General features: G+C 40.3%; 1 protein-coding gene across 2 annotated transcripts in view; it reads left to right on the top strand.

Moving 5' to 3' along the window:
- The window catches only part of Stk33 (serine/threonine kinase 33), a 163,313-nt gene that overhangs the window by 82,718 nt on the left and 72,405 nt on the right, over positions 1-8,190 (top strand). The window contains exon 2 of one of the 2 annotated variants that reach the window (XM_021209083.1): positions 1,689-1,881. The exons of the other annotated variant lie outside the window; for it this stretch is intronic. The gene's annotated coding sequence lies outside the window, so the exon portion shown is untranslated. The remainder of the gene's footprint in view (positions 1-1,688; positions 1,882-8,190) is intronic. 2 annotated transcript variants of the gene reach the window in all.

The following is an 8,190-nucleotide window of genomic DNA, read 5'->3' as shown; positions in this document are numbered from 1 at the left end:
GGAGAGAGAGAGAGAGAGAGAGAGAGAGAGAGAGAGAAGAGAATTCTGATTTTACTCAGCTTCTTTAAGCCAAGCTTTCTTTTTTTAAATGTTAACTTTAAGATTTATTTATTTTAAATTATATCTGTGCATGTAAATGTGCATTTATGAGTGCAGGTGCCCACAGAGTCTAGAAGAAGGTTTCAAATCCTCTGAGGTTGGAGTTATGGTGGTTGTTTGACATGGATGCTGTAACTTGAACTTGTATTCTCTGGAAAAGCAGTGTGGACTGTCACTCCAGCCCCACCAAGCTATCTTTAATAACTCTCTGTTCTTACCTTTAACTATCAGTCAGGGACCACATTTGAGACTGTCTTCCATTCTGTAGCTTAATCAGTTGGGGGCATTATAGGACTCAAAATAGAAACAAACAAACACAACACGACACAACTAATAGCTCACCTCACCCAGTTACAATCTAAAATCTAAAAATGATTTATGTGTATCTATGTGTGCTTCAGTGTATGTATGTGCACCATATACATGCAGTTGTCTGCAGAGTTCAGAAGAGAGTATTGGATCTCCAAACTAGAGTTATAGTCATGTGTGCTGCCTGATGTGGGTGCTGGGAACTGAACCCATGTCCTCTGGAATAATAGCAAGCACTGTTGAGCTCTCTCTAGCCCACCAGTAACTTAAAAAAATCTCTGAAATAATGAAAACTTTAAATATATTACAAATAATTTTATAAGACATAATTTCTGTAGCCATGCCCTCAGTGGGATGGTGGTCAAGCTGGTGTCTGTAGATCTAAGAGCATGCCCTAGAAAGCTCATTTGCTTCCTCTCTAGGCTTATGAGCATGAACAGAGTGAACAGTGAGTATCCAGTCAGTCAGTCGCTGTGCATACGGGCAGGCAGCCTATAAGGCGCTTCTTCTTGATTTGAATAGAACATATTATTGACTGAATTGACTGACTATTTAGGTTTCTTGTAGACACAGTCCTAGCAAAGAAAACTAAAAAATTGCTTTTGGCAAAGAAAATTGAAGCTAGTTATATCTCATAAAACCATTCTTGTGTTCATTTTCTTGAGGAAATTGCTGTAAGTGCATTTTCTAGGACCAATATGTAAGAAACCTTTTTTATGATTGAATAAAAACTCAGAGATTTTTAGTATCAGAAATGTTCCATTGACTTGGCTTGGTTCTGAAAATGAAGGGAATATCTTTAGCCAATGAAAGCTCATCATTAGTCAATTCTGACAGGATTCGAACTTATTTTACTTGCTTGAATTTATTCTTACATATGTCCAGTTTTGGGGGACACAAGGAAACATATCAGAAGCATCTTTGGTTTCTAATAGATCTTTTTATATTTATGTTCATTTGAACATAATTTCATGATTCTATATGAAAGATCTATTAGTCTTCTTGTTTACATAAAGAAAGGTTTGCAATGCTTAATTTTATGCCTCTAAAATATGAGTAACATTGACTGGTTAGACTAGGACTTACTTTGTTAATAAACATGTCAGCTCAGTTTATAAATGAGAAAGAAATCCATGCAAATAAACATTTGTCCTACTTTGGCTTTTGTTAATCTAATGCATTTTGAATTTAGCTACTCCCCTCTCAATCCAAAAAGCTAACTTTGAAATCTAGTTCTTGTCCAGAAATTCTGCCTGTATCCATTCAATCTATTGTTTCAGAACAGACCCTGCTGTGGTGAGAAGCAGAGCCCCACTTTGACAAATGTATTGGCTGTTAGGTTGGAGAACAGAGATGAAGCTCGTGGGCAACTCAGAGAAGCTCTCATGTCCTGGGTGCAGCTACTGCAGACTGCTATGTCAACAGGCAAATCAAAAAGCTGGAGCAAGAAAGAACTGCCAAGCTGATGTCAGTGTGGGTGGCACCATGATGCTGACTTACTGAGGACAGGTGGACACAAAGGAAATGCTGTCTGAACAAAGCTAGAGGAACAATGACTGTTAGATACTCCACACCCATCTTAAGATGAAAAATTATTTGCTTACTTATTTAACATATTGTATATGTTTGAGGATTACAACATAATGGTAACACACACACACATATACCATTGTGAAGCAGATTAATATATTTCTTATCTTGTGTAGTTGTTTTGTGAAAGAAGCAACTAAAAGCGACTTATTTGAACAGGATTCCCTAGTACAACACGGTTTTATTATCTGTAGATCCCACTGTGCTTTAGATCCAGACTTGTTTATTCTGCACATCTGCTTCATATCCTTTAACTTTATTTGCCTATTTTCTCTCTCCTGACACTGTGATGATAAGCATTTCATTCTGTCTGTATATTTGAGATCTTTCTGCTTCTCACTCCATGTATATGAGGAGTATTAGTGTTTGGCTTATTTCATCTAGTATAACATCTTCTAGATCCACCCATATGTGGCAAATGGCAGGATTTCCATCTTTTTAAAATGAATTTATTTACTTTAAATCCTTACTGCAGTTTTTCTTCCCCAGCCCCATCTGCTTCTCCTCCCTTGCTCTTCAGCAAAGAGGAGACCTCCCATGGATAAGACCCATCCTTGGCAGATCGAACTGCAATAAGACAGGGCAGCCTCAAGGATTGATAGGATTAACAGTAAATATGGCCATCTTACCGAAAATGATCTACAAATTCAATGCAATTCCCATAAAAATTCCAGCACAATTCTTTACAGACCTTGAAAGAACAATACTCAATTTCATATGGAAAAATAAAAAATCCAGGATATCTAAAACAATCCTGTACAATAAAGAACTTCTGGAGTTAACACCATCCTCAATTTCAAGCTGTACTACAGAGCAATAGTAATAATAACACACATGTTATTGGCATAAAAACAGAAAAGTTGATCAATGGAATGCAATAGAAGACCCAAACTTGGGATGGGGAACTAGGGGTAGCAACCAGAAACTCTCAGATGCCAAGAAAGCAAGAGCCTCCCAGGACCCCTTGGGGATGACATTAGCTGAAGTCCCCCACAAAGGGGAGAGAGAACCTGTTGAGACCATATCCAGAGGTTAAGCATGGCCCTCCAGTTGAGGGATGGGCCCACCCACCTATCTTCAAATTTTTAACCCAGAATTGCTCCTGCCTAACGGAAACACAGGGACACAGAGTGGAGCAGAGACAGAAGGAAAGTCCATCCAGAAACTGCCCCACCTAGGGATCCATCCCACATGCAGACACCAAACCCAGATACTATTGCTGATGCCAAGAAGTGCTTGCTGATAGGAGCCTGATACAGTTGTCTCCTGAGAGGCTCTGCCAGATCCTGATCAATACAGAGGCTGATGCTCACAGCCAACCATCAGACTGAGCACAGGGACCCCAATAGTGGAGTTAGGGGAAGGACTGAAGAAGCTGAAGGGGCCTTAACTAGCATCAATGGTCCTGTGAAGGCTTGATGCCCCACTGTAGAGGAATGCTAGGGTGGTGAGGCAGGAGTGGGTAGGTGGGTGGGGGAGCACCCTCATAGAAGCAGGGTAAGGAGGGATGGAATAGGGGGTTTGCAGTGGGGAAACTAGGAAAGGAGATAACATTTGAAGTATAAATAAAATAATATCCAATTAATATATGACTTTTATACATAGGGTTATAAGTTTTCCCTTTTCTTTTCTTTTTCTACTATTTATTTCCTCTTGGCTTTTTTCTTGTCCTTTTTTCTTTTTTGGAGAGCTTATTGAAGAGAAGGGATATATATATATATATATATATATATATATATATATATATATATATCCCAAACATAAATCCACACACCTATGGACACTGACTTATGACAAAGAAGTCAAAATTATACAGTGGGGGGAAAAAGAAAGCATCTTCAACAAATAGTGCTAGTCTAACGGTATGTCCTCATGTAGAAGAATGAAAATAGATTCATATCTATCACCCTCATGAAACTCAAGTCCAAGTGGATCAAATACCTCAACATAAAACGAGATACACTGAACATGATAGGATTTCCTTCCTAAAAGCTGAATCATATCCGTGTATCAGATTTTCTTATTCTCTTGTCCATCAACAGGAATTTAGACTTTTTACTTCTTGGCTGTTGTTAATAACGCTATAGTACCATAAAGTGCAGGAACCAGTAGGAATCATTAGGAGCTGGTGATCTCATCTGTGTGTTTATACCCAGAGGAGACATTGCTGGCTTGTATGATAGCTCTATTTTTAATTTCTTTAGAAACTTCATACCATATTCCCTGTCATACTGTATGTAGCAGTGTACATTTTTCTCAGTGGTGTACTAGGGATCACATCCTCAGCAGGATTTATTACTGCGTGTCTTACAAAAATATGTGTAGGTATACATGTGTTTACATCTTTATGTATGTGACTGCACATTTTTAAATTAATCACTTTATTCATTTACATTTCATATAATATCCCTCTTCCTAGTTACCTCTCTACAGCCCCCATCCCATCCCCCCTCCCCTTTTGCCTCTATGAGGGTGATCCTCCACCCACTCACTCACTGCTTTAGCATCCCCTACACTGGGGCATCAAACCTCCACAGGACCAAGGGCTTCCCCTCCCATTGATGTCAGATAAGGCCATCCTTTGCTACATATGTAGCTGGAGCCATGGATTCCTCTGTGTATATATACTCTTTTGTTGGTGGTTTAGTCCCTGGGAGCTCTGGGTGGTCCGGTTAGTTGATATTGCTCTTCCTGTGGGATTGCAATGCCCCTCAGCTCCTTCAGTCCTTCTATCTCTTCCATTGGAGTCTCTAGGCTCAGTCCAATGGTTGGCTGCGAATATCTGCATCTGTATTGGTCAGTGCTAGCAGAGACTCTCAGGGGACAGCTTTATCAGGCTCTTGTCAGCAAACACTTCTTGGCATCAGTAATAGTGTCAGGGTTTGGGGTCTGCAGATGAGAAGGGTCCCTAGGTGGGGCAGTCTCTGGATGGCCTTTCCTTCAATCTCTGTTCTATTTTTTGTCCCTTGGGCAGAAACATTTCTGGATTAAAAAGTTTGAGATGGGTGGGTGGTGCCATTCCTCAACTGGGAGTCATGCCTATCTACTGGAGGTGGCCTCTTGCTTCCCTGGCATTTGGGACTTTCTAGTGGCTGTGTGTGTTTGTATGAGTGTGAAGGCCAGAAGACACTCTCAGTTGTCATCCTGGGAACACAATTCCTTTCCTTTTAGGCAGGGACTTTCAATGACCTTGAACTTACCAGTTCATCCAGACTGGCTGGTTAGTGATCCCTGGGATCCTCTTGTCTCTGCCTCCCCAGCACTGTGATCACAAGCCTGCACTACCATACCTAGTATTTTTACTTGGGTTCTGAGAATTTGAACTCAAGTCCCCAATTCAGGTTTACTAACTGGGTGATTTCCTTAACCAAACTTTTATGTTTGTTTGTTTGTTTGTCTGCCTGCCTGTCTGTCTGTCTGTCTAAGTAATGGTTCTCTTTATGGATTGTGTTGCTTTGACAAACATATCTGGCAGTACAATCTAGGGGAAGAAACGTTTATTTTAGCTCATGGTTTCAGAGGGTTTGGTCTATAGTTTTTTTCATCTCCATGTGTTTGGGAAAAGCATTATGTTATAGAAGACAGCTGTGTATAATATAGCAGACAGAAAGCAGAGAATGAACCAGGACCCATTCTCTTTGACCTCCTTCTTTTAGTCTCTTCTTATATGTTTCCTCAACTACCAAAATAGTACCATTTAGAAGCCAGGTATTCAAATGAGGAGCCTGTAGGAGACATTACATGTTCAAACAATTATATTTCACATAGGTGTAGAATGATAGCTTGTTGTGTTTTTATTTCTTTTCTTTTTAAATTACTGATGTTGGATCTTTTCATATTCCTGTTGGCAATTTTTAATGTATTTTTTGAATAAATACTTCTTCAGGCCTTTTAGTAAGTTATTGAATAAAGAAATTGAACAAGTAATTTAAGTTTTTCCAAAAAGATAAGCCTATGACCAGATAACTTCATACATAAATTCTACCAAACACAGAAAAATCATCACCAATATTTCTTTTTACTTAAAAATCTGTTTCATTTATGTTGATTATGTTTCTTGTCCCCAACTTCCTTCACTTCTCTATTAACTCAACTTTGGATTTTTTCTTCTCCCTTTCAAAAGACCTCATAGATACACACACACACACACACACACACAAACAAAATCAAAACAAACAAGTGAAAGGACCAAGATGGTAAACCAAACAGAATGAAACAGAAAGTGCACAGAAACCATGGAGTGTGTTTTGTGTTGGCCAACTCTTCCTGTGCACGAGGCCTCCCCTGGAGTATGCTTGCACTCCACTGTATCAAGGGCACTCCACTGAAGAAAGCTGATTTTCTTTTTGCCTGTGGGTATCAATTGCAAATAGCTTCTTGAGTGTAGACACCTGTGTCTACTTCCTACTTCCCCCTTCAGTGCTGGGACCCCTTTGATTGCTAATGAGTTCGCTTCCCCCCCCCCCCAGGGTTTCTCTGTGTCGCCCTGGCTGTCCTGGAACTCACTCTGTAGACCAGGCTGGCCTTGAACTCAGAAATCTGCCTGCCTCTGCCTCCCGAGTGCTGGGATTAAAGGCATGCGCCACCACTGCCCAGCACCAATAGTTTGTTTGTTTGTTTTTTTTTTTTTGATTGAAATGAGATAATTTGTTATGATGGTGTTTCTTTTTTTATTTTATTAGATATTTTCTTCATTTACATTTCAAATGCTATCCCGAGCCAATAAGTTCTTAAACTCTTAAAAAAACAAAACAAAACAAAACAATACCATTAAGTAGATTTTATTACACCAATATCACCTTCTTACATAAGCTAGACAAAACTGCTGTATGAAAACTATAAGCCACTGTCTCTGAATACTGATGCAAATATTCATTAAAATAGTAGTGACTGAACGGACTGAACTCAGCAACACATACACATGCTGACCAAGCGAGAGTCACTTTATCATGAAAAGCTTGCTTAACATTCTCAGACCAAACAATGTGACCTGTCACATTGACATGTGAAAGTTAAAAACCACACCATCTTCTCCTTTAATATAGAAAAAAGCACTTGGCAAAAGTTCATCATTCTTTCTGGGTAAAAATTCTTAACAATTCAGGCAGAGAAGGAAAACTTTTCAACATACTAAAGGCATAAAAACTCTATAGCTGATGTAATCAGTGCGAAGCAACAGCACTTTCCCATGGCAAAGAAGTACAAGGCAGGTATGTTCACTCTCACTATTTTTTTTATATTTTCTTTATTTACATTTCAAATGCTATCCCCTTTCCAGGACTCCCCTCTGGAAGCCCCCATCCCTCTGCCTCTATGAGGGTGCTCCCCTGCCCATCCACCCACTTCTGCCTCCCCGCCCTGGCATTCCCCTACACTAGGGCATCAAGCCTTCACAGGCTCTCTTCCCATTAATGTCTAACAAGGCCTTCCTCTGCCACATATATGGCCAGAGCCATGGGTCCCTCCCTGTGTACTCTTTGGTTGGTGGTCCAGCCCCTGAGAGCTCTGGGGTGTGTGTGTCTGGGCAGTTGACACTGTTGCTTCCCCCATGGTGCAAACCCCCTCAGCTCCTTCAGTCCCTTCTCCAACTCCTCCATCTGCAACTCTGAGCTCAGTCCAATGGTTGGCTGCAAGCATGAACATCGGCCTCTGTGTTTGTCAGGCTCTGATAGAGCCTCTCAGGAGATAGACATATCAGAGTCCAGTCAGCAAGCACTTCCCAGCATTCACAATAGTGTCTGGGTATGGCTATTGTATATAGGATGGATCCCCAGGTGGGGCAGTCTCTGGATGGCCTTTCTTTCAGTCTCTGCTCCATGTGTTGTCTCCATATTTCCTCCTGTGAGTATTTTGTTCCCCCTTCCAAGAAGCACTGAAGCATCCACATTTTGGTCTTCCTTCTTCTTAGGCTTCATATGGTCTGTGAATTGTAGCTTGGGTATTCCGAACTTTTGGCTTAATATCTACTTATCAGTGAGTGCATACCATGTGTGTTCTTTTATGACTAGATTACCTCACTCAGGATGATATTTTCAAGTTCCATCTATTTGCCTGTGAATTTCATGAAGTCACTGTTTTTAATAGCTGAGTAGTACTCCATTATGTAAATATACCATATTTTCTGTATCCATTCCTCTGTTGAGGGACATCTGGGTTTTTTTCCAGCGTCTGACTATTATAAATAAGGCTGCT

The sequence above is a fragment of the Mus pahari genome, chromosome 1, assembly GCF_900095145.1.
Source record: "Mus pahari chromosome 1, PAHARI_EIJ_v1.1, whole genome shotgun sequence".
Classification (NCBI taxonomy): domain Eukaryota; kingdom Metazoa; phylum Chordata; class Mammalia; order Rodentia; family Muridae; genus Mus; species Mus pahari.
This window is presented reverse-complemented; position numbering and strand designations above follow the sequence as displayed.